Genomic DNA, 6,791 nt, shown 5'->3' on the forward strand with positions numbered 1-6,791 from the left:
TCCTACCATGGCTTGCGCTCATGAGGGGTTGGCCTCACTCAGGTAGATCTTCACAAAGTAGCTTATCTCCAAGCCCTTACAAACTTCTTGCTTTCTCCACAAGATTTGAAGACTCCCAAACACACCTAGCCAATCCAGAAGGCACAACCCTCCAAAAGGTAATAGATGGTATTGTTGATGATGAACTCCTTACTCTTGTGCTTCAAAAGATAATATCCTCAACACACAAACAATCTCTCACATGCCTTTTGTTAGGAGAGATTTGGGTGGAAAAGCAATGAGGTGACTAGAAATCAAATGATCAATGGTTGGAATGGAATCCCTATGAAATCATCACAAGGAGTGAGAGCTCTCTGTCAGAAAAATGGATATGAGTGGTGTTTGCATAGAGAGACACTGGTGGAGTGGGTGCGGGTATTGTTGGGAAACATAGTAGAAAATAAAACAATCGACCTACGATCAAGATCTTGTATCACTATCAAGATGCATTAAAAGGTTTAGATCGGATAGTTACCAACTTCGAGTTGCAATGGAAGAAGAGTTGGTGTAGATCATTTGTGAAGTCCATTGGATCGCTCACGAACAATCCCTCAAACCGAAGACCGAAAGCACAACCTCTCTATGGATTGCACGCGTTTGGGCTTCATGATCCGACAATGCTTCATCATCCAGAGCTTGACGTCGCCATAGAATTAGAAGAGGGAGAAGAGAACCTCGCGGGGATTCTCTATTAATTATGTGGATTAGAAAAAACTAGAACTAGCTCTAATCTAGATCAAGTCTAAATTAGAACTGGAACAAGAGAGAACTACAGGAGGCACCAAACAATAGAACTTGTTTGTCTCAAGAGGGCCAAATCCTCTAGTATATATAGGTGGAGGGAGAGGGAGGGGCGCCTCCTTGGGGGGGGGGGGAGAACTCCCCCCTTGTATAGGCCCTAGGGGGAGGAGGAGTCCTCCTCCAACCCATATTCGCTCCCCAAGCTTGTCCAACAAGCTAAGGGAGCGTCCAACTCTAATAGATAGTAAAAAAACTACCATAATAGGCCTTATTCATATTTTCTTTAGTTCGTTGACTCTAAATAAATATTAGGGACTCCTAGATAATTATCTAAGCCCTCTATTGTTTATATTAGGTCCCCAAAAACAATTTTCACCTATATATCTTTTCCCAGTATTACCCAGTACTCCCCGAAACACTTCCGGTAACCTTAAAATGCTTTCGCTTTCTCCTAAAACTATTTCTTTATTCCTGAAACTATTCCAAGAATAGTTTCGCATATTCCTCACTTAGCTAAAACTCAAAAGATCGTAATTCCCTTAAGCGTGTGCCCCTGTAGGTTCAGTGAAATATATACATGAACAAAACTTCCTTTCGTTCAATGATCAACAACGGAATTGTGGACATCGATGATAACCCCTATATCCACACGAACGATATTCGAGTGAACCTTTGGTCATCATATGCTATTCCCTATGCTTCATGATACGTTGCAAAACCCGAGGTGAGATATGTCGGTATTCCCGTGAGTCATACACATGCTCATGATACAGATCTCCTTGTTATAGGCTTTGTTCTTTTTCCTTGTTATGTCCCGGCATCCCTGTGAGCTAGTCACATGTGTATGCCTGGACGATGATGTATGCCGTCACACCGAGAGGGCCTTAAGAATATCTCTCCATCAACGAAGCAGTAGATCCCACTCTTGAGCTATCTATACCTTGTCACACTTACCGATAAACCTGTAAGTTGTCATTATGATCACTGTGTTACAAATGACATTGGAGCAACCCCAAAGTGTATCGTCCAGTATGAAGTGAGTCGATGCTCTCATGGTCTAATGAATACATTAACTCTCTTTCATATTACAATAGACTTGCGACGATAACATCTCTATGTATAACAAATAACTTTGATCAATTCAATATGATCATTCTTTTAACAGCATACTTTCAATGTTGTCGGCATTCTCGTTGTGGTTTCAACATGGACAAGTTAGGGGTTTGTTTCTTCGAAAGGATGGCATTTTTAGGATTGTGTCGTGGGCTCATGGCAAAAGTTAAGGATTTCATTTGGTAAAAAAATATGGCAAGTTTTTTTAAAAAAATTGTAAGTGGGCACATGGCAAATATAGGAGATTTGATCTCTAACGAAGATGGCAAATGTAGCTAATTGCATTGACACTACTAGGGAAAACTTTATACACAGAATCTTAGTAGTAGCGCCGGACAAGAAGGGGCGCTACTGGTAAGTATCAGTAGCGCCGGCTACAAACGGGCGGTACTGCTAGCGACTTAGCTGTAGCGCGGCTCGGCAGGGCCACGCTACTACTAAAATTCCCCGACCGTTCCCGCCACGCTATGTTTAGCAGTAGCGCGCCCTAACTAACCGAGCTACTGCTAATGTGATAGTAGTAGCACGCTTTTTTTGCAGGTCGCTAGTGCTAATTTTGAACCTGTACACATGGCGGGCCCCGCTTAGTAGCGCCTGTCCCAGAAGCGCGTTGCAGCTATCTTATTAGCAGCAACACGTTTTAGATCCAGCGCTACTGCTAAACCGCGGCCATACCACGTTTCCCTCCCCCCTCCCCTCTCCCCCATTGTCTCTTCCTTCATTGTCCCCTCCTCTCTCCCTCACTTTGCTTCTTCCTCACTACTTCTTCCCCCATTACTCTCCTTCTTTTACCTATCTTTCTCTCACTCTATTACTCCTAGCTAACTACACCTCCTCCATTAATGCATCTCCTTTCTCTTTTTCCTCCCCCCACTAGTTGAACTTGTTTCCTCCCAAACTAGCTAGCTAGGTAGATCTAACATTTAGTGAAGTGACCTATGTACCCCCCCTAACTATATCTAGCCTTGTCAAGAAGAGCTTTGTCCACTTTTGATCATTCCATAGGTGTGTGTGGCAACACCTATCGACATCGTCATCACCGTGCTTGATCTCAAGATAGGTGACTAAAAATTTATGCTTTTGCAAGAATGGAAATATGTGTATGTGTGCGATGACATAATCGGGCGATATGATGGAAATTGTGTGTGTGGCATGAGTTGCCGCTGAATTGTGCTTGTGAGTTGCCTATGTTTTGCCGAAATGTTGATTTATTTCTGTTTTGGTGAATTCCGAGCAAACTCTATATGTCCTATTTTTAGGAAGGTCATGTCGAATTTTTGTATGGCTTTGATGCATGCATGCATTTTTATAATAAATTTGTTTATTATTACTGTGCATGCGTTCATGGTGGTCAGTGGAACGATGGTGGAAAGGTGGTTGTGGTCGGCAGTGCAGGACATGAAAGAAAATAACCTGGCAGAGATTTTATGTCCGTGTCGAAGATGCAAAGGAGGATATTGGCTCGACCCCTATGACAATGGTTGTGTGATGGCGCACATGCTCATGACTGGTTTCATGAATGGCCATACTCGATGGATAACTGAAGATGAGGATGGTGATGTTGCGGACACCGACGGGGCAGGCAATGACAACACGGGGCAAGAGGAAGAGATGATCGATAATGGTGGCGAAGAAGGGGCCTGACATGGCGGCGGGGAACAGGCTGGACATGGCGGCGGAGAAGGGGTCAGACATGGCGGTGGAGAAGGGGCGGACATGGCGGTGGAGAAACCGTGGACCCCATGCCGCAGACTTCGTTGGTACTAAGTTCAATCATGCGGGAACCTCATGTTCAAGCACTGCTTAGCAAGGAGACGACTACTGACAAAGCTGCATCTAGAGAGGAGGCCAAGCTGCAGCAACTGGTGGTAGACTCGAACACTCCACTTTATGATGGTTGCGATCCCGAGGTGACCCACTTGAGTTTCACGCGCGAACTCCTGAAGACAAGGGCTAAAAACAAATGGACCGACACTAGCCTCGATGAGCTTCTCAAGTACCTAAAGGATGTTCTTCCCGCGGGGAATCTATATCCTACCAGTGCGGATGAGGCCAAGAAGATCATGTGCCCTCTTGATCTGCCGCATGTTAGATACCATGCATGCATCAATGATTGCATAATTTATCGGAAGGAGCACGCGGAAAAAACAAGTTATCCGGTGTGCAATGCTTCTCGATACAAGAAGGCCGGGAAGAAATCTCCCCAGAAAGTTGTATGGTACTTACCGATCACTCCCCGTCTGCAACGTTATTTTGTAGATCCCAAGGAAGCAAAGCTCATGCGTTGGCACGCGGAGAGGACAAAGCCCGACGATGGAGATGATCCTAAGCTGAGACACCTCATGGATGGAAGCCAGTGGAGAGCGTTGAACGGTGAATATCGGTATCCCACATGTGATGCAAGGAACATCATGCTCGGTGCGTGTACCGATGGCATGAATCTATTTGGCAACCAGAACACCAACCATAGCACATGGCTCATGTTTGTATGGATGTACAACCTCCCCCTGGTTGTGCATGAAGTCGAAGTACATACATATGGGCATGCTGCTTCAAGGGCCGAAACAACCGGGAAATAATATTAATCTGTATCTGGGGCTACTTCAAGTGGAGTTATACACGTTATGAAAAACAACAGCCAAGACATGGGACGCCAGCAAAGGCAAGTATTTCTATATGAGAGCCGCTCTGATCATGACGGTACACGACTATCTCGGTTACGGATATGTCGCAGGCCAGGTGTGCCATGGATATTGTGAATGCACGCGGTGCATGGATGATATGACGTCTCAGCAGCTAACGTCAACGAAAGATGGCGGGTCTTCGTGTACATGGGGCATCGAAGATGGCTCCAGAAGGACGACCCATGGAGAAACCGTGGAGATCTATTCAATGGTGAGGCTGAGCATCGAGGACCTCCACGTAAGTGGAACGGTGTCGAAATCGATGAGCTATTGAAAAACTAGGAACAATGCCCCACGCCGGGAAATACGCTGAAAAACGCAGTGCATGGAAGACGAGGTCTGTTTTCTGGGACTTGGAGTACTGGCACAAACTCGACACGCCTCATTGCCTTGATCAAATGCATGTCTGTAAGAATGTGCTTGAGAGCTTGCTTGCGACATTGATGAACATGCTGGATAAGACCAAGGATGGGCCGAAGGCAAGAAAAGACTTGTAAGATTTGAAAATCAGGGCAGATCTGCACATGTCGCCCCGTAAAAAGTCAGAGGAGACAGAGACAGAGACAGAGGCGCAGGAGAAGAAGGTCAAAAAAGTAAAGGAAGAGGATTATTTCCCCCCTTCTTGCTTCACCTTAAGTGCGAAGGAGATCGATCAATTCATCAAGTGCCTTATGGGAATCAAAGTCAGTTCTGGTTACTGTGAGAAGATAAGCAGATTTCTAGACCCCCTAAAGAAAAGGTTCAATGGGATGAAGTCTCATGACTGTCACGTGATGATGACACAGATACTACCTATTGCCCTTAGAGGGATAATGGACAAGCACGTCTGTGACACGCTTACTGGTCTCTGCAACTTTTTTGACGTCATCTCTCGAAAGTCGATCAGTGTGAAGCAGCTCCGAAGACTACAGGAAGAGATCATTGTGATACTAAATGAGCCAGAGATGTACTTCCCGCCCGCGTTCTTTGACGTCATGGTGCATCTGTGTGTCCATATTGTGGACAACATAATGGACTTGGGGCCGTCATTCCTGCACAACATGATGTCGTTCGAGAGGATGAATGGGATCATCAAAGGATTCGTTCGTAACATGTCCCGTCTGGATGGAAGCATCGTCCAGGGCTATTTGACACAAGAGTGCATCTCTTTCTGCGAGAATTTTCTATATGGCGCAGACTAGCCGCGTGGTGTTGGTTTGCCCATTAAGAAGCACGTTGGGAGGCTCGAAGGAGAAGGTCATTCCAACGGTCGCAGGGAACTGCATGTGGCCTACTCAGATCGACGCAACAACTTTGACGGAGCAAACTTGGTAGTGCTACAACACCTAGACCAGGTAGATCCTTTCGTGAAACTACACAAAGAAACTATTGAAAAGAAGTATCATGACCGGGGGTATGCAGGACGGACGCCGAAGTTACTAGAGACCACAACTCCACTTTCCTGCATTGCTTCAAAGAGCATATTCTTGCTAATCCACCGGAGGAGGGCTCTAAGGACACATTGCTCATATACGCCTTAGCACATGACCCCTCGCCCAACCTCATCACCTATAAGGCATACGAATCAATGGATGCATGTTCTACACGGAGGCCAAAGATATGAACAGTGATTTTCAGAACTCAGGGGTGACGATGGAATGCATGACCGGCAGCGACAACGGCGCAACTTAGAGATTTTATGGAAGGGTCGAGGAGATCTGGAAGCTTGACTACTCTGGACTGCACAGCGCGATGATGTTCCGTGTCAGATGGGCTAAGAATGTAGAAAGAGAAAACCGGTATTTCACTACCATGACTATACCCGACGCCAAGAACGCTACCGTGAATGCCATCGCAAAAAAGAGCCATGGGTATACGCTAAGCATGTGACACAATGCTTCTTCATAACCGACCAAAGCAATCCCAGCCATGTTGTCATGAGGAGAGGCAAAAGTAACATCATTGGAATGGATGGAGTCGCCAACGAGGAAGACTACGACCAATATGGCAACCCAATGAGGGAAGATAACGATGACGATGAAGTATACGTCAAAAGAAGAATCAATACTACATTACCTAAGAAAGATCGTACTCCATGGAAAAGGAAAAAAACACAATGAGGGGCTCAATTATTCGTCAACGAACAAGAAGGGAAAGAAGTTCACTCAAAAACAAAAATGTCGAAGCTGAGAAACCGTTATCGGTCAAATGATGTAATATATATGTTCCTATTTT

The sequence above is a fragment of the Triticum dicoccoides genome, chromosome 5B (assembly GCF_002162155.2).
Source record: "Triticum dicoccoides isolate Atlit2015 ecotype Zavitan chromosome 5B, WEW_v2.0, whole genome shotgun sequence".
Taxonomy (NCBI): Eukaryota; Viridiplantae; Streptophyta; class Magnoliopsida; order Poales; family Poaceae; genus Triticum; species Triticum dicoccoides.